Source organism: Argiope bruennichi, chromosome 1 (genome assembly GCF_947563725.1).
Source record: "Argiope bruennichi chromosome 1, qqArgBrue1.1, whole genome shotgun sequence".
Lineage (NCBI taxonomy): Eukaryota > Metazoa > Arthropoda > Arachnida > Araneae > Araneidae > Argiope > Argiope bruennichi.
In genome coordinates this window covers 43,336,842-43,363,471 of record NC_079151.1, presented here as the reverse complement: position 1 = coordinate 43,363,471, position 26,630 = coordinate 43,336,842, and positions in this window count along the sequence as shown.

The following is a 26,630-nucleotide window of genomic DNA, read 5'->3' as shown; positions in this document are numbered from 1 at the left end:
AAAAATATCCTCGAAAACACTGACAGTCACCACATTTTTTATTCGAAAACATTTTTTTGTTACTTTTATTTAAAACCGTTGCTTCGGAGCACTTATTTGTTATCTTTAAATGTTTGCAAGAATTTCTCAATATAAATTGCTTTTCTTTCTCAAAACTGTTCGAAAAGACATGCAGAGTTGTAGCGTGAAATTCTTATACTAATTTGAACATTAAAGTTTAAATCCAATAGAAACTTCCATAGCTACAGGAACCAACAAAACGTGACTATCATTCGGAAACCTGAATAAATACTTCTTTCAAATCAAAGATCACTGCGACTAGTAAAACTAACATTATTTAAACTTATAGTAAATTCCATTACACTACTATTGCAACTCAATTCATCTGAAGCACGGATTTCCTAGGAATTCTTTGATTTTTCGGCCTGAAGAGACTATTATTCCTATTTTCAGTTAGATGTTCTTTCCCTTCCAAGGATAAATGGTTTATTCATTACTTAATATTTTACTCGTGTCATTGTTGGTTAGTTTCGAAACTCTTGAATTTAAATAAATCTGTAAGGTTATATTAAAAGGTAAGAGATGAGAAATCTTTATTGAAGCTGCAAATTATCATCTTGTGAATGTTAAATTCATGTAACATGAGTAAAATATTGTTTCATTTTGATTTCATTCACAAGTACGGGCAATTTCAATGCTGGACAGTGTATTCTTTAAAACTAGAATTATATCCCTACAATCCTCCTGAGATTGTAGGCGGCCAAATATTTCTGCTGGAAGGTGTACATTCTCATTTCAACCTTTTCGGTTGAATCTATCCTTTACGGTTGTAATCTATCAAAATGTCATATATAATAAACTTTATTGTTTATTTAAAATGATTATTTAAGGATAAAAACTCTTTTTACAATTTCAAATTCTTAAGCGAATTTAAGGATTAAGATTTTTAAATTCACAGAACAAGATATAACAAAACTAGTTACGGATAGCAATTTCAAGCAAAGCAATATTAATTCAATTCTAGAAATTAATATTTGCCTCACACGCCTTCTATAATTATAAAAAAAATCCATCTAGTTTTTATTAAATTGTAACTTGAGGTTTTCCCTTTCATTTTTTATCAAATCCTAAAAGTAAAATAATTAATTTGTAAAAAATTTAAAAGCAAATTTTGATTTTTAATGACAAAACTTTACTTATATGTTATTTTTTAAAGATATTTGTGATATTTTGTTTTTATGAAAATATATATATCTTCATAATAGTTTAAATTTAATGTAATTTAAAACGGTTCGAAAGATTAAAGAGTCAAAATATTTGCAATTTAGAGGAAAATTATGTTGACTTTACTTATTCCAGCTAGCTTTACAATATGCACAATTTATTTTATATTCCATTCTTAATGCCTTGAAAATCCCTTAGAAAAATCCAGCTAAATGCTTAACATATATTTAAAATATTTTACATGAAATATGTACATTAACATTTTAACTAGCAACTATCTTTTCCAATTCCATTTTATGAAGCTTGATTTATTTTTCCTTTCAGACCAGAAGAAAAGAAGAGGGAGGAGGGAAGAAAAAGAATGAACTTTAAATTACTCGGAGGAATTCATTTGATGTACTTTCGACATGCCAATGTGATAAATCTAGTCTAACGTAGAAAAATATTTTTAAATTTAGCTCTCTTCTCTTTTCGGCTGTCATTTTAAACTCATTTGGGATCCAGCAATGATCATAAGTTAACTCCTGCTTATGATTGCTTGTTTTCACATTCTTTAGTTTCACGTTCAATTTTATCGTTATTCATAATTTCAATGAAACAGGTTGAAATGCATTTATTGTTTAAAGATATATTTAATTAATATCCAGAATCAAAGAAAAATTTATATGCAATGGATCTTTGTACAATTTTGTATCTATATTTTCGCATTGCAATACTTTTATAACTGAATGGATTCGCTATTCTTTCACTACATTAATTCTTTACTTTATATTTATATTATATTAACATTTCTGCATCCCCTGTTAGGATAACGATTTAAGATAGGGCAGTCTATAAGCTACCATCATTACCGAAATTCAAGGGTTTTTTTTTGTTTTTTTTATATAGATTTTTTAAAAATTTTCAAAATAATTCAATATAGAACGATTTTTAGCTTATTGCCCCACACTTTTGTACATTTAGTTGCAATGAAAGAGCAAATAATTTACAACCTCTCTATATAACATTTAGTTTATACTTTGACATATCCATAAATAGTTGCTACGCGAAGTTCTATATCTAATATATGAAACTGAATTCTTTCGTACTAAATTTGCTCATTTTTTGAAATATTTATTTTGTAGACATGACTAAGGAGAAACAATGGGAAAAATTGAAGATGTTATTGACTTCATGCTGTATAATGATATGGATTTAGATAAAGCATAAATTCTTATTAAAGATAATTCATCCTTAAACTAGACATATTAAAATGTATTATGGATGTTGGTTTAGAAATTAACCAATTGAGCAAATACAGCTCTGCAAAGGTGTCTAAAAACTATAATTCTGGATATTCTGCATCGCACGATTTCTTACTCGTTTATATCATACATTCGCGCTTAAATATGAATAGATATAAAACTTATTCAACTCGTTAGTTTTTCTATTGATATAAAAGAATAAAAAGAATGAGTTTAGAAGTAACAAACGAAAAAATCTAAAGTGAAGATATTTTATATCTTCGAGTCAATTTTATTAGAACTAAATATTGGGTTGGCAACTAAGTAATTGCGGATTTCACTCATAGATGGCTTCAGTTGAATTTTTAGGTTTGCAGACGTAGTACAAATGTAAAACACATTTTGTTATTTGATAGTTGGCAATTCAGCTGTCAATCAGTAAAAAAAGTTTTTTGATCGGTTGCGTAGTTTTCGTTTGGCGTTCGTTGAAAAATGGAAAATCAAAATGAACATTTTCGTCATATTTTGCTTTTTTATTTCCGCAAAGGGAAAAGCACATCGCAAGCTCATAAAAAGATATGTGCTGTTTATGGTGACGAAGCCTTAAAAGAACGGCAGTGTCAAAATTAGTTAGCCAAATTTCGTTCTGGTGATTTTTTACTCAAAGATGAAAAACGCTCTGGTCGTCCAGTTGAAGTTGATGACGACCTAATCAAAGCAATAATCGATTCGGATCGTCACAGTACAACACGTGAGATTGCAGAGAAGCTTCATGTATCACATACATGCATTGAAAATCACTTAAAACAACTTGGCTATGTTCAAAAACTCGATACATGGGTTCCTCACGAACTGAAAGAAACGCATTTAACGCAACGCATTAACAGCTGCGATTTGATAAAGAAACGCAATGAAAATGATCCATTTTTAAAACGACTGATAACTGGCGATGAAAAATGGGTTGCTTACAACAATATCAATCTGAAAATATCGTGGAGCAGGCCAGGTGAATCAACTCAAACAACATCAAAAGCTGATATTCATCAAAAGAAGGTTTTGTTATCAGTTTGGTGGGATTACAAAGGAATTGTCTACTTTGAACTCTTACCACCCAACCGAACGACCAATTCTGATGTCTACATTGAACAACTAACGAAATTAAACAATGCAGTTGAAGAAAAGCTGCAAATCGAAAAGGTGTTGTATTCCATCATGACAATGCAAAGCCACACACATCTTTGGTCACTCGGCAAAAATTATTGGAACTGATTATAGTCCTGACCTTGCACCATCTGATTACTTTTTGTGTCGATCTTTACAAACTCCTTGAGTGGTAAAAATTTCAATAATGATGATGATGTCAAATCGTACCTGATTCAGTTTTTTGCTAATAAAAACCAGAAGTTTTATGATCGTGGGATTATGATGCTGCCTGAAAGATGGCAAAAGGTCATTGATCAAAATGGGGAATACATTACAGAGTAAAGTTATTTAGTTCCAAGAAAAAATTGCCTTTGATTTTCTAAAAAAAAATCCGCAATTACTTAGTTACAAACCCAATAGAATATAAGAAAATTCAAATGGGTGCTGTTGTTGAAATATTACAAAATTCTATTTTTTAAAATAAATACTGCTTCAAAGAATGCATTCTGAAATTTTTTTCCTATGCTTTGTTTTAATGTAAATTGATCTTCGTTACGAACTCATACACATCGTTCGCACTCATAAATTATTAAAGAAAAAAAATATAGAAAATTAATGTAAAGGAAAGAAATATTACTATAAAAAATGGATGATGTCCTTAATCAGTGAGAAATAAATCCATGCAATCCATAAAATAAATGTTGAAAACGAAACTTCACTGCATGCGAACAAATAATTGTTTACTGTCAACATTATCAGTTCAAGTTATGCATTTGCAATTCAAACACAGGGCAGTTTAATTCGATTGAGATTTTCTGAAACTAAACAAATGAAAAAGGTTCACATTAAAAAAGTGAAGACAACTTGTCAGATGCAGAAGGTAATCAAACATTTTGAGAGTAATCAGAATCTCAAATGCAGTTAAATAGTCAGCCTAAATTAGAAAAGAGCAGAATTGTTAAAATATACTTTTTCTGACTTCGGGTAGATTGATTACATCGAAATTCTTGATTTAGATGGAATAGTTTTCTAAAAGGTGCTTTAAATTCATAATTTTATTTCCTTTCTGCTCTGAATTGCAGTGTAAACTAATGTTTTAGAAATAAAAGAAAAACTTTCATTTTATATGTCAGGTTTCGATAAAAAAATATTTTAAATATATTTATTTTTAAACTATTATTATGAATTTTTATGGATTTGTGAATGAGTATTGTGAAATTTTAAAATAGCTTTATGCAGAACATTATGTTTTACTATGTAAAGTTTGAAATTAGTATATATACACACACACAAAAATATAAGTATTATTGTAGAATTAATGCAATTTCCAAAAAGTACAATCGGAAATATCGTATTCCTTTTATACGAAAATTTCAAATTTAAATTACTATGAATATAATTTCTTTGTAAATTAAGTTCGAAAGATATATCTCATACTTTAAAATATTACATATAAAGCTTGATTTTCTTGAGAAATGAAATATTTATCTTTCTTTTTTATCCACAATTTATGGTGAATTTTGAACTATTAAAGAATAAAGAGTAAACATATTATTCTTTACGCCAATTTTAATGATAACGGAGATAAACTATACTTAATCCAAATTTATACGTCTTCAAAAAGAAGAAAAGGAAAGAAAAACTAAATGAATACGTTATTATTTAACTAGTACAAACCATTCATCTCTTCAAAGCTTTCTTCGAGGGGGAAAAATACATAGCAAAAGATCGCCAAATTTTGTTTCTTACCTTCGGGGAAACGAAACCTCAGACATCTATTAAGTCGTATTAAAGAAAAAAAAAATGCCTAGAATCTTTTGTAATGAGATAGATCATTGATAAAAGCATGGTAATTAGTGAAGGCAAATTTCTTCGTGCTTTACTGCTTATTAATACATGGAAATAATTGCTGTGTCAGTGGAGTTATACAAGCTTAATTATTTACTGTCTGCAATTCATTTATCAATAGAAACAGTTACCAAAAATGCAACTAATGAGATGGTTGAGCCCATTCCTTGGCAGACATTCTGCGCTACTTTGACTCGATTTAGCTTTTAGGAATTAATTGGTATGGTAGCTGATCCTCCTTGGCGTCGAGTTAATTCTGCAGTTTGAACTATATTTAGAAGAGACAGACTTTTGCAAACTAAATCAAACCGCTATCTTACTTCCTTAATTGCAAATAGAACTAAATAAGAGTTACAAGTTTATTTTTATATTTAAAGATTTTGATTATGTGTGTGTGTTTGTGTGAGTGTGTGGGGATGTTTGAGCGAGTGTTAGACATCTTATTTCTTAGAAAATTTTATTTTTATACCAAATTGTTAATTCACATCAATTTCAATAGAACAATTTCATAATCACATTTTAGTATTTATATATTCTATTATTTAAATATAATTGGTATTCTATTGATGATATATTGGCACTTATATATGTGCATTTATAGTTACAAGATTGTACGTTGATTGTTTTCAGCTTTCATAAAAGTGAACTCTGAAATAATTTACTCCTTTTGGAAAAAATGAAGATTATAGAAAAAAAAAACAAGATTTATAGGCCTACCTCAATTAGAGCCGAGGACCTAACCTAAGGATTCGTCTGGTGAATTCTGGTGATCTCACAATATTTCGGAAAGTTATAAGTATCCGACAAAATCAAAGCACCCTTTCTCTGAATTTCATTCATAATACAAAATGGATGCTGTTTCACGTTGAATTTTGCAAGATGCACTTCTTTAATGTGCATCTTGGTGCTGCGTTTTGTTACCTTTGCATAGTATGTTCTGGATTATTCCTGGACTAAATTTTCTGTATCCATTATCCAATTTATTAGAATATATATATTCAGTATACTTTCACAAGATGGATTTTCTTATCAGTATTGTAAATATACTATCTGTCTTCTCAATAAGATCAAAATTTGCTTTCGTTGAGTCATATATCTTTTTAATTAATATACAAAATTATCGACATATTCTCCATACTGTGTCGATTTTTAAATAATTGCTACCAACCAGGTTTTTCCTATGGAATGAAAGAAGAAACGCAGATAAAATGACATGGTCATTGAAAATAATATTAATTATTTTTTATTCTTTGAAAAATTCATTTGATAGAACATTATTTTAAAGGTCAATCTTCTTTCTTCCTTATTGTTTGAATGTGTTGCACTTATTGAAATATATTACTAATTGTGATTATTCTTTAGATTTTAAACATGACATAATTGGGAAAGGATTTTGAATTAAATAAAAAAAAAGAAAATAAATATAGAAAATGCGAAAACTTCGAGCTTGTACAATGCAGGATACATCCACATAACAATTTTCTTTATAATATTTGTATTATACAATTTTATATTACCCTGGAAAAGAAAAAAAAAGTGCATAAAAAGCATAAGAGCGTAAGTTTCGGGTATCTGATGGATTTTTTTTACTTCTTTTGAAAAAGAAAAAAAAATATTTTGCAAGAAAATATTTCACAAGTAGAATGAAGGAATGCCAGCTTCCTTCAGAAGAATACTAGAAACGAACTATAGTGTAAATATGTGATTACCAGTGGGTTAAGGAAGTGGGTAGTGAAGCCCTAGTTCCTTAGTTAAAAAAAAACTGTTTGAATGTTTTTTCTTCTTAGCAGTATAATCTATGAAGGTGTCCTTTATCTAATGATTATGTAATTGCTTGATTGCTATTTGCTACATTAAACAAACCTGAAGCATCTGATAAGTATTTTGATAGTTAATTCCACTCTCTCTGTTGCCATCTCTTCTCCTTGTTTTTTTTTTTTTTTTTTTTTTTTGTCTCTTTCACATTACTTTAGCATCACTTTCCTAAAAAGTCGGAATGTTATGACAGAAATTAATTTTCATTTAGATTTCATCATCTCTTTCATTTTTGTCATATATTTTTAAGGTTTTTTCATATTGAGCGGGACATTTTAATTAACTCATTCCATTTAAAATTGTGCTTCATTTGGCCTGTCTTGAATTTTAAAATTATTTTATACATTTTATAATCATCTAGTACACCCATGCAGTTGTGATATTAAAACGAATAAATTGTAAACACAATCAATTAATAAAATAAGTTAATAGATTAAACAAAATTATAAAAAATTGTTATTCTAATATGGTATTAGTTCAGTCTTATTATGTTGTTGAAAATTTGTTGCCATTTAAAGTTTAAAAAACTCTATTTCGTTTAAAGTTAACTCCTTTGTTTAATCAATGCATTTTTGTATCTATTAGAATGTACTTGGTTGTTTTACTAGTTCAGTTAAGTTCATCTGTGTTTTAGTAATAGCAGCATTAGCGTTCTCTAAATAATATTGCATGTTTTTTTAAGTTTAATTCAGGAATAATTTTTAGTTTTTTTAGTTTTTTTTGAGAAATAGATTTTAATTTTAATTGAAATTTCATAAGGCATATATTTTCTTTATATATATATATATATATATATATATATATAGAGAGAGAGAGAGAGAGAGAGATTTTAATTATTTATTTTGAGATTTAGAGAGCATCGCTTTTCCGTCTCGAAAGAAATAAAACTTAAAAGACAGTAACACAATCTCTTTCTTCGCTTCTAGTTTCCCTCCAGTCAAAGAATATTCAATAAAATTAGAAAATGCAAACACCGTTCGAAATCATTAATTTTTCGTTCTACTGCTTTTCCTTGTATTTTTTAAACTAAGCTTCGTTCATCTTTCTTATTGAATATCAGAGGATTAAGCAATTTGCCAACGTGATTTCAACCAATCCAAAGTCATCCAGTTAATGTTTCTAAAAAGCAAAACTCAATCTTTGTCATTCCTTGAAAATAGAGAAACGGTGAGTTCTAATTTAAAAACAGAATAAATATATTTAAATTTATTTATCTGCAAAAACAGAAACTATGCGAACAAATACTTTGCATCAAATAACACTTTCAGAAAATTAGTATAGGTTTTGGGGACTAACTGAGAACAATGTCCATAATTCTGAATAGCAGCAAGAGAGCTGCACCCAAAACACCCGATGGGCATATATGACGACAATTATGGTTGAGTTCTAAAGACCATCACAGTCCACAGTATTACTCTCCACTTTACTACATCCGTAAGGAATAACCAGCCTCGCAGTGTTATTATACCCACCAGGATGGCGAGAGCCAATCACCTTTTCAAAAGTTTCTCATTCCCTTATCTGAGTTATCCCTGTTGAGAGACTAATATGAATTTCATGTATTGAAAAATATGATAGAAATAATGTATCAGAATTATAGAATTTTTTGTTTATTTACAATGTAATTCTAATACACAATTAGTGGTACTACCAACAAATAATTTTTCTTTCATAATATTTCTTCCAAACGCTTTTAATATACATTCCATTACTTTCGATAAGATGTTGCAGATTTATATAATTATCCATTAGAAAGTTCTTTTGGTTTGATAATTGAGATTTGAGAATTTTACTTACTTGAACTTGGGATTTGAGAATTTTACACTCCGCATAGTCATTGGTTTGTCCATTTGAACTGCATTTGTTGCAGGAAACTAATTATATTAACTAATATACTTTATTGTAAAAAATTAGTTTTTTTTTTCAGTTTTGTTTTGTTTTCAGACTATAAATATAATATAATTAACGGAAATTCCTTATGTTTTTTTTTTTTTTTTTTTTTTTTTTTTTTTTTTTACTATCTATCTATAATAAGTTTTACATACGGAAATTTTTATGCACTTAAACATCAGCACATATATATTTTTGAAAAGTGAACTCATCTTTTTCATCATAAATGGTTAGAAAAAAAATTTTGATCCTAATTCTCCATTTTAAATCTAAATAGTACGAGCAAAATCTTCTTCCACTGCTTGCTATGCTCTAACGACATAACTTTAGAAGGTACTGAAGATTACATATAACATATTTGTGCCGCGTTTTTTTATGTCACCTTCTTTCTTCTGTCATTTTTTTCTCTTCTACTTACAAAATGTGTTCCATTTTCTTATGTTGTTTTTAGAATTATATATTTTCTTTTCTTTTTACTACTTTCTTTCTTTTGAAGAAAATTGGACAATCTAACCGACTTATTTCTAAAACATCATACAGGTCCAAATGTGATATATTTTATTTGTTTGCTATATCCAGAAACTACTAAGCTTGCTTTATTTCTTCCTCCACTATTAAGGATAGAAGAATATGAAGTAAAATAACATGAAATAGGCTCTCTTGATAACATTTGCCATCTCAGGTGTAAATATTTTTTTGATACAATCTGTATATTCTATTTCATTTCGCCACTCTTTCTCTAAGAAAACTTCAGAATAATTCAATGGTATTTTTTGTAGTGTGTCTAAAAGGTGCGAAGTACAATTCACATGATTATATAAATATTTATTTCAAATGTGAAGGCACATAAAATTGACTCTCAAAATACAAGGAGTGTATTGTAGATACAATGCATAACGTTTAATACAAACTTCAGATAAAAATATTGCAAATAAAAATTTTCCAAAAATTCCTCAATTAAAGATTTCTAAAATTTTTCAGAACATTTAAACAGTTATTATTTATATAAATTTAAGGATTTTTTAACTTTAATAAATAACTAATTTTAGTGTCATTGCAAATTATTGCTAATTTATTATTTTTCACTCTTATAAAAAAAAATTGCAACCACAGTTTTTTAAAATCATTTTTATTCAAATATTAATTGCATTTTGTTTTCTTCGAGACTATAAAATTGATTAATCGTTTAGTTAAATGATAATAATTCTACATGCATACAAGTTTAAGAATTATTTTAAATCAATGAATCTGATTTGTAGATCTGCAAGTTTTCTTTGTGAAAGCATCCGTCTAAATATGTATGTTTTAAAAATTCATATTATATTTTTCAAATCCCCTTAAGCAAAATTTTGAAACCCTTATATTGATGAGTATACACTTCACAAATTATTTCTTCTAAATCCGATAGCTCTAAATCTAAAAAATCTAATCTACAGAATATTTTAAATGATTTTCACATTCCATAGCAAATATATCTAACCTATAAACACTATCTTATTAAATATGTTTAATATTAAACCACGAAAAGGAGGATCGCAGAGATAGAAGTTAAAGAGACTGTGAGATGAATTGAAATTGAAAACATCTGAGATTTAAGCAAATAATGGATTTAAATAAATAAAAAAAAAATCTGACCAAATGTTTTTTCACAATAATGAATTTGAACAGAATATATAAGCTAAAATAATAAAGTTAAAAGTACACGGAAGTGGAAAATAATATACAAAGTACATTACTTTTGCTACAAGGTGCTGAAATATTCTATCCATAAATTGTAGCACAAAAAATTGCTCTCGTACATACAAATCTGTTACGTGTGACATTGGAAATTATTAAACTGTCTTTTTTACAAATCCTTCAAATATGCAGCACAAAAAATTTAAGTCCATTTATTTTTTATATGCATTTTTGCTATGTTTTCGCATTAAACAATATGGTATGTATAAAATCATAAAACGCTCAAATACTTTATTTATTTAAAAATACTTGAGTAAAATGCATTAATTCTAAAAGAAACGAACAAAAAATTTAAATAAATTAGATAATATTTTGAGTATTTTCTTTTTGAAGAAAAGTATATTACCACAGATATCTAACTCAGATTTATTTAATCTCGTATCTTCATGTGAGAGCCATTGAAGAAACAGGAGAACAAACTGCGATTGATTACTGTTGTAATAAATAAATAAAGAAAACAAGATATAAAGTCACTCCAAGATTACACAGGTAGGAATCATGCAATCTAGATTGTTTTATTTTGCGAAAGTGGAAAAAAATAGACACTATCCTAAACAAAAATACAATAAATCTGCTACATATACTGTAAACTAAAAAATAATATAAGCTCAACGAAAAAAAACAACAAAAATAACATAAAAATCATCTGAGTTCTACTCTATGTTGTAAGATTCGTTGAATGGAGTAGAGTAAGCAATGAAAAAGGATTTTGCTTCTTCTTTTTGTGCTTTTGATGGAAAACTAGTATAGAAAATCTGATTCCGTCTTTTTTTTTATCGGAAAATGCTTACTAAATAAATAAATCTCGACGAAAATACACACATCTGCTGACAAACAAATATTAGAAACATCTTTTTAAAGAACTCAGAATTTAAGGTATGATGTTGGTTAAAGAAAAAAAAAACATAAGAAAAGGAAGAATGCCTAGAATCGAGTATTCGACATGTTCAAAATGCGATAAAACACAATGTTCCGATCACGTAAACCTTGAGATTTTAAGAAACACAAGCTTTACCAAAGATAGCTATTAAAGAAATTTGGATACAAATTGTTATTGCAATTTTTCAAAAAAAAAAAAAAAAAAAAAAAAAACATCAAAAAATAAAAGTTTCAATAATTGTTCTTTCTCATATCATTTAAACACTGGTTGTCTCAGGATTATTGAGCGTTCCCTATTATAATTCTCCAAATATTTACTAATACTTTGTGTTGGAATTAACATAATCAAATTAACTGTCATTTCGAAGATATATATATATATATATATATACTAATTAATAATAAATACCAAGTTAAAAGGAAAAAAAATATAATCAAAGTTAAACCAAATAAAATAAGAATACGGCTTGAAGACTTTCTCAAGAGTCACCCTCAGGTAGGGATTCAAAATAAGGGATTTTTTTTTCTGTGAGCAGTCTGACTTTAGACCCACAGTGATGACCCCTCGTGACCCGAAAATCCCCTAAAATTAAGGCCTAAGAGATGCATCATTTTTTGACAGAAATGAAACAAAACAATCATTAAAAATTAATTAACAATAAATTAATAAATTATTTTTGATTACTTATATATATATATATATATATATATATATATATATATATATATATATATATATATATATATATATATATTAATTTAATTAATAGAAATTTAGTTTCTCGAAAAATGTCATTTTATTACATAACCATATGAACTTATTTTATTTTTTAATTAAGATTCTAATAAATTTATCTTTAAATTTAGAACTAAAAAACATTAATATTAAATATTTTATCTGACCACTTTAAAAATAGAATTCTAATTATTTTAAGTTATAGGTTTAACAGTAAACAAAACAAAATCAAGTATTCATTTTAATAGATTTTAAGAAAGGAAAAAAAATATTTTACAAAGATATTTTGGAATTTTATTTGCATTAATTTAAAATATTAATTATTGTAAAGAGTTATTAAACCTACCTTTGTTCTAATTTTAAAAAATTCACCATATTTTAATAAGTAAGAATACTAATTTTAGCATTTCCTTTCTTTTAAAATATAATTTTTTAGGAAGTAAATTATTTATTGAAGATTCCATTCAATGCAATTTTTTTTAAAGATTCCAACATTTACTAAACATCACAATGGACCTTAATGTAATTATTTTTTTTGATAAAATTGCTTTCATTCATATTAAAAAAAACATAAACTGAGATAATTTAAATAATGTGTAAAATTCCGAATTTTTTTTTCAAAAAAAATGATTGTTCCAAAATTAGACTATTTATATATATATATTTTTTTTCATTCTGGGTCAATTATTCTTTGTAGCTAAACGCCAATGCATAGATATTTAAATAATAATTTCTTCTTTCTCATAGTTTTTTTCTCATTTTTAAGCAGTTCGCTTTGAGTGAATTTGAGAATTTAAATATAAAAATTTTATTTTTTATGAAATTAAAAAAAATAGTAGACATAGCTCATATTCTTTTTTTAAAAAAATACAGTGTTCATTTCAGAAAGGGAACATTACTGTTCCAAAATTATACTATTTACATTTTTTTTGTAAATTCTGGATTAATTATTCTTTGTGATTAAACGTGTGTGTTAAACATTGTGTGTGTTCATTCTTATAGTTATTTTCTTATTCTTAAGCATTTCCCTTTGATTTTTTTTTTTTTAAAAATTATGAAATGAAAAAAAAGTAGGCATAGCTACTGTTCTTTCCAAAAAATAAAAATGAGTGTTAATTTCAGAAAGGAAACATTATCTTCTAAATACGTGTTAATATTTTTAATCGGGTATCTGGCTGAATTTACAAGTATTTCACTTTTATTTATTAACTTTCATTTATATTTCTAATTTTCTATATAAGCAAAATACAAGACGAGAAAATGTATCATAATCATATTTCATATAGTATTAAAAACAGTTTTTTTAATTTTTTTCTTTAAATTCAATTTCTTGTTGAAATAATAAATTCTAAGTGAAAAATAATTTCAAAATAAATTTTAAGTGAAAAATAATTTTAAAATAAATTCTAAGTGAATGATACATTTCAAAAGTTAATGTGAAGCTTTTAAAGCTTTTAGTTCGAGGGAAAAAAAAGAAAAAGAAGGTTAAATAAAAATAAATCAAAGTGTATATATATATATATATATATATATATATATATATATATATATATATATATATATATATATATATATATATATATATATATATATATATATATATATATATATACAAATCTTTTTCATATCTTTCATTTCAGATAATTTAGTGTTACTTTCTTTTAAGCACTGAACACGCATTGAGTTCACGAACCTTCTTCTTCGTCAAACATTTAAGTTACATTTTAGGTAATCAGAAAAATTTCCTCATGTGTTTTCTCATCTTCTACTGCAACAACTTTCAAAACGATACTGTTCAGAAGCAACGAAATCTAATTAATAAACTAGAACATCTTTTTTTTTTCAACGTCCTTGAAATTCTATATTTTTTGTTAAAAACTCTTTGTCAAAATTTGCAATGTAGACTTAGTAAAGGGACTTAAACCAAATGTGAATAAACTAACATTAAATGATTTAAGAACCATGATGAATATTTTATATTCACTCATGATCTCTATTCATCTTTATATTAAGTAAATAAAAGTAAATTAACAAATTATATTTTAGGTTCTCCTTAACTTGTGTAGACATTGATTGGAAAGATCTACTGAATTTTGTTTAGAATATTTCTTATATCATCTCTCTGAACGCTTGGTTGGGAAACAATTTAATTTATCGAATAAAGTCTCGAACATAAGGGTAAAAAAAGTGGATGTATTTTGAAGTATAAATTTAACTGGTGTTATTAATATTATTTATATTTCGTGATCGGAAGATATTTAAAATGTAGAAATATGTTTTCTCTTATACAACTTTTATACAATAGTATTAAAAAAGGAGTAGTAAAACTTTAAAAAAATTACTAATGAATTTTGAAACTCATTTTTTTTAATATTTAGACTCATTGCTCGATAAAAGTTTGTTGTCAAATCAAATTTAAATAACATTTTTATTTAATTTTGCTTTTTAATAGATTTATTATTTTTTTTCTCATTTAATTATTAAAGTCCCAGAAATATAAATTTCATCTTTCTCGCGCCACTCTAAAATACAAGAAGTATTAGATCTAATTCATTTAAAACAAAAAAAATACGATTCCACTAATAAATGCTCCAGTTTTCATCGAGAATTTGCTAGTAAGAAATTACATACAATTGTAATTTATCTGTATCTTATGAAAACAAGCCAACATGGCTATAAAAATGTTTGTAATTTCCAAATTGAAATCACGTGGTTATATTTTTGCTTAGACTTAAGCAGACGTAGAACACCGTTTTACTTTTTGCAACCCTTTGATTATGGATTGAGAAAAGTGAAAATGAAAGATGCCTTTTTTAAATAATGATTTTCCCTATTTTTTCAAATTAATGAAAACAATAATTTACAAATACAACAAATGTATTGCTTGATTTTTTTTCCTTCAGCAGCTTTAAAATATAGAAAACTAGAGTTCATAAATTTTTTTTGACTATGGGACTAATAGTCTTACGATGTTTTGGCCATAAATCCATACTAACATTACTCTTTTATGAATAAAACTTGATTCTCATTGACTGTTATGAAGGCTAATTTATGTATTTTCATTATCTAATCAATATTTATTGATATTTTTGTATGATAAATTATGATAAATAATTTTTATGTCATAAACAATTTTTTTTTCGAATCTACTTCTCCAAAAATACAATCAAAAGAATTGCTTTTTGAAGCCTAGGCCTACCAACGAAATTAAATTTATTTTGCTCTCGGAAAAATAAGTACCCATTTTCCGGAAAATTTATCGTACTTTATCGACCAAATGTGTTCATAATAACTTTTGAATTAAATAGCATTAAGTAGCATGAAAAATATATACATTTTGTCAAAAATGAAAAAAAAAAATCAATTATACTTTGTTAAAAAAAACTGCTTAGAAGTAATCACAATATATTTCCCAACAAATTTACTTAAATTCCAAATTTAATGCGTAAGCTGTCCTTAAGGTTGGAAACAGGATAAATGTCTTTTGAATGCCGAGAACGTTTATTTACACTTCCTTATCTCTCATTCTTTTATACCTATTTTAAATCTTGTCCAATCCGTTTCTAAAAAAGAAACCATTTATTGCATTTAAATTATATAAAATATAATTGCAAGAATGTGTATAGTTTTAAAAGGAAACTGTGCAAAATTGAACATCTTCGTAAGAATGTGCTTATTTTCAAAATATGTTTTTTTTAACGATAGGACAAATTTTTACCTTTCAGATATGTGTGATTCCCTTCTTCGCAACAGTATTCAGGAAAGTTTCTATCTGCAAACTTTCCCATGTTTTTTTTTTTTCAATTATTTGCATTTATGTATAAATTATTTACTTAATTAATAAGAATTTTTATATCAAATTACAACCGCCTTAAGGTATTTTAATGCCTGTTACGATTATAGAACTATACTTTCAACGTAGAATTAAAAACTAATCAACTTAAGAAAAATATATGTATATGCGAACACTAATAATAAGACAATCGTTAATGAGATTTTTTTCTCAAGGATTGTTTAAATTTCAAATATAATGCTGTAGATTTCATTTAAAAAGTTTCTATACAGTTGTAATAGATAACCCGCTAAATTTAAAATACGATACATAAGATTATATGTTTTCGCTGAAGCTCATAATTTAATGACAAAAATGATAATATAACCTAATTTTGCATTTTATCTTAATGGGTTTCCAGACAGATGGAGGGATCTTAGGCAGTTTTAATTATTTGTAATTCGAAAAATGTAAAATTCTATTAGAGTGTTTTTTAGGCATATTTGGGTTCTCACACATACTCACACACACACACACACACACACACACACACATATATATATATATATATATATATATATATATATATATATATATATATATATATATATATATATATATATATATATATATATATATATACTATATAAGTTCTTAATAGTTTTTCTAAATCGTAAATTAATCTTCGCGATTTTTTCCGATTTCCTATAATATTACTTTCCTACACATTTTAAAGATTTATTTATGTATTTTTTTTTTCAGTTTTTATCATACTTATTTAGTAAAATAAATGTAAAAGAGAAAAAATTAATTAATAAATTAAAAATTAATTAACGTTTTTTAAATAATTAATAAATTAATGTAATGAAAAAATAAATTAATGTTTTTTAATTTTTTCCTACTCTATAAAAACAACCTTGACAAAACTGTTTGCCACAATTTCTATTATTTCTAACCATTTTTCTTTTATCAATTTAATTCCAAAACTTTTCGTGTATCATGTATTCTCTTTTAATGTTTGTAAGAATTTATTTAAAAAAATTGCCTTTCTTTCTGAACATTATTCAAAATAGCATGCAAGGAAGAATCAAGAAATTCTTTTATTAATTTAAACACTAAAACTATCACTGAATGAGAATTCTTATTGCTACAATCACCAACAAAATTTTACTAGGATTCAGAAATCTGAATAGATACTTCTTTCAAATCAAAGATCTCTGTGACTAGCAAAAATAAGTTTACTTAAACGTGTAGAAAATTTTATTACATTAATCTTTCAACTAATGCCAGTTAAAATTCGAATTTCCTTATAATTCTTTGACTTCCTAATTTTAAGAGCCATTTCTTGTTTTTAATTAAGGTATTATTTTCCATTCTAGAATTTAATTATCTATTCATTTCTTTCAATCATGAATTGCTTTGAACTTTATAATTTCGCATTTCTTGAATTTCAATTAGTTTGTGAAATATGGTAAAAGGTATACAGAAGAGAGATTTTAAGCAATCACAATCTCACACCGAAAGATTACTACTGATAAGCTTGTCGAAAATTAACGAAATCTTTTATTTCGAATTTAATCTCATTCGTTGTAAGGATCATTTGTATTCTAAGTAATGCATTCAATTGCAGGTGTCATTTGCTTGGTGATAGACTAAGATTGGAATTCGGAAGATTTTTTTTTCTAAATTTTCTCTTTCCAAATTTCCTTATCTAAATTCGTTAAAATGAATATGATTTAATTCAGCAATGTTATAGATCATGTTTCATATTCTCATCAATACATCAATTTCGCAAGAATAAGCATGATATAGTTTAAACGGGTCAGTACCCATATAAGAATGTATGTTTCTTTATACGTAAGAAATTAATTTTTAAATTATAGGTGAGCAAGAATGGTTATTTTTTTATCTATAAAACATATGATAAGATTATCAGTAGCATAAGAGCTATTAAATTATTAAATAAAGGGAAGAAAAAAATCTTACATCTATAAATTTGTTGTGTTGTTCAATTGATTCTCGTTTATGAAATTTTATAATCATAATAAATATGATTACTACATTTTATTCTTTGCATAAAAAAACAATAAAGTAAGATTGTAATCAATAAGGATGCTCATCAAGGAATTTTGGGTGTTCATAGAAATGATAATTATAGAAATAATCAATAATGTTTAATAATAATGTTTTAATTTTATTATAGAATTTGAAATATTCTGAAGAAGTGAACGTTAAAGTCAGTTTGAAATATATGAGAAAGGAATGTTGGAAATGAAGGCAGTTCTGTAGATTGGCCCGGAAATAACTGGTAAATTATTCTATGATATATGAAGTCCCTAGCTTATAATTATGACAAAGTCTTTCAAAGAGTAAATTAAGTTTTCTAAACATCATATAACTAATTAATATTTTCTAAATATCAATAACAGTTTTTATATAATGTCATCTTTTTTAATTATGTTAATTCACTTTCATGGTATTCAGTCTTCGAACATCAGGTAGATTCTTCTAATCCAATATTTTTTAGGGCTGAAAGAAGTTTAAATTTGCATACTATTTATTAGGTTTCCTTAAATAATTTTCTGTTTAATTTTGTCCTGAATAACAAAAATAAAAATTTTGTTGGAAAGATTGTTTAGTATTTAAAGAATGTTTCAGAAGGAACTACTACTTAATTTCCAGTGGTTTCTGGATAAAATCGGACATTTTAATTGTTTTTTTTTATATTTAAAGCACAGAACAATTTAGTAAAACTTCTATCAAAAATTATCATATTGCGGGTATTTCATATTCACATGCATGAGCACATTTGCATCTTGTACAATAATCGTATAAATATTTCTACAAAACGTATTTGCTTCTCATGATTCAACATTTGGGAAATTTCAGATTTCACTTCACATAGATATCATTGTTGTTCTTAAGTGTATCTTAATAATATTTAAGGGTATAATTTTTCACAATGAAATCACTATTTATGTTGTCTTAGAATCGAAGCCAATTCCACAGTTGTTTTTTTTTTTTTTTCATTCTCAGATTTGGGAGAGGGAAGACATATTTAGAATTATATTTTTATGCCTTATGAACTGACAAATTTCAAGAATATTTATAAATCAATTTAAAATGGAATCTTTACTCAATAATTTAATATATTTTAATAGTATAAAAAAGAAAAGTAGACAGCAATAGATCTTAAATCCAGCAGAGAATTCTGATGTAATCAATTTCCAACATTTATTTTTTAAAATTTTATTGTACATCTCGAAAGTTTCTTTAATTATTTTTCCTCTTAAAATAACTTTCTGAAGAAAATTCAATAAAATAATTATAATTAAATCGCAAGTTAGGCTAATTTATGTATAAAATATAATAAGAAATAATGTACTAATAAATAAAAGGAAAATAAATTGAGAGTCATTGTGAATGATTATGATTTTTTTTATTTTTTTTTATTCTATGTCTAATCAAAATAAATCTAAAAAAGTATCGCGTGCTTTCATTTACAATATGGCCTTATAATTTTCTGACTCATTTAAATTAATTCATATGTCATTGATAAAAAGACTTAGATTCACTATAAGAAAATTAACACTTTCAACTTATGGCTTCGAATTTCATTGTATGTGTTGCATGTAAAATTTTTGTTAACTTTTTTTAACATAAATTTTATTGTTAATATTAACTAAATACAATGATTTCATATTTAAAGTCAATGAATTCTTTAGTCTAAAGAAATATTTTTGGTGGTGTTTAAGAAATTATTGGTTTATTACTAAGAAATTAATTATCGTTTAACAGAAAATGTTTATATCAATGCACAATATAGATTTCTGAATTTGAATCGTATTTTAAAAATAATATAAAGATTAATTTATGTTCATATCGAAAAAAGAATACATAGTTTCAGAAATAAACGCATGCTCACAGATAAAACTTTTTTAGACATTTTCTGATATTTTACGCTACAAAAATTCAAATATTTATGAAAAAATTCATTTTTTAAAATTAGTATTGTATCAGATTAAAATTATCAAACATCTACGGTACTACTTATTTCCTTTCATTTTGTTATATCAAATGCATTTTCAAATTGTATCTCAGTTTGCTACTAAATTGAAATACATTTCGAATACCTGAAAAGTTTTTATGAATTTATTCCCACAATCCAAATCACTCAACCCAAAATCTTATTCCCGCAATGACAAGAAAATGAATGACTTTGCAATAAATGTGTCTATTGATTCAAGCTGTTCCAGCAGAATTTCGGTTCACTCTATAATTAGAATTTTAATGATTTGAAGAGATTGCATTTAAGCAAATGTTGATTTTTTTTAAAAAATAAAAATAATATTATTTACGTTTCTACATATTAATAAAATTCGAATGCTTATTTTTGCAACTAAATTTGGCGATCATAGTCTTAATTACCCATTAGGGAGAGGAAAAAGAATAAATTAAATTGAAAATCGCAATTGGAAAGTTTAAATGCAATTCTTTATTTCAAATAAGGTTGAGAAGTGCAATGGCGTATGTAACAAGATATATTTTATTTAAGGTGATATTGCTTCAATTTTTTTCATCTTTCCACCCATTTCTCTTCTTTTGTACTCCTTTTATTATTTTGCACTTTTTTTCCGAGTATAGCAACAGAGTACATCAACAGAACGGAGCTTAAATTATTGCTGAAAAATGCCTCCTTTTATTTATTTTTTTATCTCCTCACCGCTTTTTTTTAACTCCTTCTATAAGTAACTGAGAAGTTGTAAAGAATGTCGTGTCAAACGTCTCCACCAATCACATGCAACTGAATGTCCGCTACTCCCTATAGGACTTCTATTATTGGTAAGCTCACGGAAATAGTCAGTTTACGCCACCGTATTCAACGAATTTTCTATAAAATTGAGGAAAGACACGTCAACTTTTGATATAAGTTTTTAAAAAATAGATAATGATGCATTTGAGAAAAATATTTTTTTAATAGTATGTGATACATTTTCCTATTGATTTAATTTGATTGAAAATTGATTTATTTTTTTATATCTTGAAAAAAAATGACATACTATGAAAGATTTCCAGATATTAGCAAAATTATATTACTGGCATTATTGACATAGTTATATTAGTGATATTAGTGACAAATTAAATCGTTTGAAACAGACTTTAAAGATTCCATTCTCGGCCATAAACTGTGTAAGCTTAAAATTAGATTCAAAGTAGTTTGCCTTTAAACTCTCTGTACAGAATACATTACTTGGTGAATTGTACATTATTCAATATTTCATATGAGTTATTCCATTCAGATATATCTTTGTCTTTAAAGGCATTTATACTATAATTTCTGAGTGTTCACATGAATTAATTCAACTAATTTTGCTTATTTAGCAAGTTAAAAGACATGTTCATTGCCATAGATTCCTATATGACCTGGAGTGATATAAATAAAAGCTTGTACACCAATGCTTCTTAAAATATCTCAGATTAACAGTGTTTTAACAAATAATCTATTTAAGGAATTAGTGTTAAGCAATAATTATAAATGTGTACTTTTGAAATTTAAACTCTAAACATTGTTTGAAGAAAAACAAAGATACACAAAAGCTATAGAGGGATTTCTCCTGAAGTAATATCATAAAAGTTATTCATTTGAGAAGCAGGTAGTTTCAATTTAACTCAAGAGAATATCTTACAAAATTAATATAATTCCATATCATTCCTCATTTAAAATTAGGTACTATTGGTTTAGAGTATTCATAATTACTTTTAACTCAACTAGTTATTATTATATAGTGGTACAGATTTGATATATCTATACTTATAATAAAGCTCAATGTGTGTGTGTGTGTGTGTGTGTGTTGGCGTTCTACAGGCCAGGTCATTTGACATACAGCTATCAAATTTGGTACATGTATACCTTAGAGGTCGGGAATGTGCACCTGGGGTCTCTTTTTTTGAAATTTTAATTAGAATTTTAATTATTAATTAAAAACTAACTTTCCCGCCAAAAAAATCTTCCATTTTCCCCACCGCCAACTTTTCCGCCAAAAAAAATCTTCCATTTTCGCCACCGCCAAATGAGTAAGGCTTCCGGGGTTTTTTTCTCCCAACAGTAATGAGGCTAGGGTTAGTATTTTTCAGCGGATTATTTCAAACGATTCTGTTTATTTTCTTAATGTTTGATGCATTTAAAATTAAACATTGTTAATTAATCGATCCTTCAGATTCATTCTGAAGTACTTTTGAATTAAAATAAAACAGAATAAAGGAAATTAAAAATTTCTAATCCGCATAGCGTTACCCCAACTGGCGTAGGAAAAAAATCACGTATTTGCGTTACGTAACTGGCGTTGAAAATTCACGCATGCGCTTTGTGTTCTGAATTCCGCATTGTGTTGACGAATTATTATCAACGAATGCGTACTGGATTTAAATTTTTTTTAGGTTCGTTGCATGTTTTTGTAATTAAAATGTATTTATGTTAGTTATATATTTTTTGTATATGCTTATAGTTTTAAGTGCATCGTTTTTTAAGTAGTTTTTTTAAAACTTGTTTTAAACCGTCTATTTTAAACGACTCGTTTCATTTTCTTAGTGTTTGATGCATTTAAAAGTAAACATTGTTAATGAATCGATCTGCTCATGATGAATCTAAGAAAAATTTGTTGACAAATTCTTGAGATAATACGTAAATTGAAAAAGATATTCTTTAGTGCCCATAAAGTTTAAACGCTGAGTGACTCTATTTTCATTAATCAGATTATAAAAAAATTCTTTGTTTCAGTAAAAAATATTATTATATTAATTGCAGATTAATTCTTTCCACTTTAATTTAAAACATAAATTCTACGGGTGCTAGCAGAAAATTAGAGAGATACATATTACGTTATGACTGAAGCCCTTTATAATATTATGAGTGAATTATATGACTATCAAAATTTGAAGTTTTAAAATATTTTGATGAAGAAGCTATTAAAGTAGGAATTGCATAAAATATTTAAATATAAAAATTTTAACGAACATTAAGATTGGCGAACCGGTTGGTCGACAAATTCTTGAGATATTACATAAATTAAGAAAGATATTTTTTAGTTCCCATAAGGTTTAAATGCTCAGTGACACTGTTTTCGTTAATCATGTTATTAAAAAAATTAACATTTATTGACGAACACGAACACACTGATATTCACCGTTACTCTGATTAGATGTTATAAAATCTGAATAGATAAACATAAACGTGTAAACAGCTGTGCGCCGGTTTCTATGGCAACACAGCTGGAAAGGGAAAAGAAGTTTCCGAAGAAAATTCACGCATGCGCATTGTTCTGTTTGTTTCATGGCAACCACTTTCAACAGATGATTTAAATTATTTTTAGGTTAGTTACATGCTTTTGTAAGTAAATTGTATTTATGTTAGTTATATATTTTTGGTATATGCTTATAGTTTTAAGTACATCGTTTTTTAAGTAGTTTTTTTTAAACCTGTTTTCAATTATTTAAATTATTTTTAGGTTAGTTGCATGCTTTTGTAATTAAATTGTATTTATGTTAGTTATATATTTTTGGTATATGCTTATAGTTTTAAGTACATCGTTTTTTAAGTAGTTTTTTTAAACCTGTTTTAGACCGATTATTTTAAACGATTCATTTTATTTTCTTAGTGTTTAATGCATTTAAAATGAAACATTGTTCATTAATCGATCTGTTCATGATGAATCTGAGAAAACTTTGTTGACAAATTCTTGAGATATTACATAAATTAAGAAAGATATTCTTTAGTGCCCATAAAGTATAAACGCTCAGTGACTCTATTATCAGTAATCATATTATTTAAAAAAATGCTTTGTTTCAGTAAAAAATATTATTATATTAATTGCAGATGAATCATTTACACTTTAATTTAAAGCATAAATTCTACGAGGGGTAACAGAAAATTAGAGAGATACATATCACGTTATGACTGAAGGCCTTTATAATATTATGAATGAATTATATGACTATCAAAATTTGAAGTTTTAAAATATTTTGCTGAAGAATCTATTAAAGTTGGAATTGCATAAAATATTTAATTATTAAAATTTTAACGAACATTAAGATTGGCGAACCGGCTGGTCGCCAAAGGCGGCTAGTATAGAAATAAAAAAAAAATTAAAATATAAATGTGGAATAAAATATTTTAGAAAATATATTTAAAAAATTATGTACTTATTAAAGATTTGAATTTAACTGGTTTTTAGTTTTCAGTAATAAGAAGAGAGGGAACAGTATTTTAATTTTTTCAGTTGTTTAGTCTGAAAAACTATCCAGCTATTTGAACCACAGTTTGAGTATTTTAATTATGAAATGAAAAAATTGTTGTATACAAAAAATTACGGCATGGGAAGTAAAGAATGTTTTGTTATATGTCAGTTAAAAGTTATGACATATAACAGAACATTTTGCTTTTCATTCTTGCGAAGACATTTTTAGAAACAGTTGCAGTTTAAAGTATCTAGTTTAAAACAAGAGAAAATTGACTTAAGGAAAATTAAACAATGTATTGCTAGAAAATTTCAAAATTATTTTTTTTCTTTGAAGACATTAGGATTATCAAGTCTTCATAGACAATATAGAATTTCTAACAATAGCTGTGTTTGATGCCTGTTATATTTAAATTAATTCATTAAATAATTCTTATGATAATTAGGATATTTTAAAATTCATTTTCATGTTTTTATCTATAGCAAATTTTATTAGGTATTGAGCATTTACTTCGTTTTTCATTATTTGTAAAAATATAAAAATTTCTTATTCATAACATGTAAAATGCTAATATTTTTTTTTTCAAATTAAGCTAATTCTTGATCAAAGAATTTCAGAATTCAAAACATTATTATGCAATTCTAAAAGGATGCACTAAGAGCGTTGCTTACAATCAGTCAAATTCTACCACAATTTAAGTGAAAATGAATTTATTTATTCTCTTAAAATTTTCTTTAATAGTAAAAAGAAAACTGGTTTTAATTTAGTTTATTAAATCTTTAATCATTAACACTGGTAATCTGAAATGACTGTGCAAAAAATGGTGGGTTTGTCTGTATGATTTTTCTTCAACTTCTAAATGCACAGTGTTAAGACAGAGCATATATCATCATTAAGGAACGCAGTTCAGAATGGAATTTAACATCCGAAATCTAGAAATCAATTTTGGCATCCAAATTAGCGTCCGGATGCAAAGCAATTATAGTTGTACAAGGTATATTTCAAAGCGTGTTAACAAAAATTCTCATGGTGAGCGCGTTGCACGACATGATCCACTTACACACTAGCTTCAAGCATTTTGTTCTAGAGGATAAAACGGCACAAAAACATTTGCAAAGCTCATTAGGGCTGTCACCAGGGAAAATGAATGAATGGAATGAGTCAAGAAATTAATTGGCTTATTATTAAGCATTAGATAAATTTCCTATTTGGTGAATGTTTATATACTGTAACTGTTTCTGTTGTTTTAGCCAAAGGACAGACTCATTAATATATGATTTTTAAGTAAGTACAAGCTGATTCATTCATTACAATGCAAAGTTTACTTTCCTTAAAATTACAGAAACGTTTTTTATTTCTTATAATAGTGAAATCGTTATTTAGTACTTTTCTAATTCTATCTTTATTCTTCTCAGTTAAACATATTTGTAGAATTTTTTTTATATATATATATGTAGAGTTTTTTTTTTTTTGTTTTTTTTTTTTGTTTTTTAATATTAGAAAAATTTTCTGCATCAGTCTTTTCAGCTTAATTTTTTTATTAATGAAGTATTAAAGAGAGTTTTAAGCTTTTAATATTATTATGTTAGATCATCACTATAAATCTGTGAATAAATTTGTAGGTATGTCATTGAAAGAACCATTAATATTACTATAAGATATTTTGTGATATTTGCATGATGTTTTCGATTTTATGAATACTAGAAAATATAATGATGATATCATAACAATGTTACTGAGTATTCTGTGGTAATATAGATAATGTTTGCAGTTGAGGAATAAAATTTAAAGATTATGTAAGGGATAAAATGTAACTTCTGATTTATTTAATAATGAAAATGAAGAATTTTTTTTTTAAACAAAAGTTCATGTTATATATAATGTTAAGGAAATCTATCAAACGAAGTAAGCGATATATAAGAAAATGGAAGGCAAAAGTATATTTCTTGCTTATGAAGATGACATTAAAGATTATAAAAATTATTTTCCTCTTGTGAAAAATTCAAATCCCCAAAAATACTCAAAGGTAACCAGTCACAGAAACTTACTTGAAATGACCTTTCGAAACACTATATTGGAAGTTGTGATGAAAATGATATTCGAGAAAATCTCGGTAATGAATAAGAAA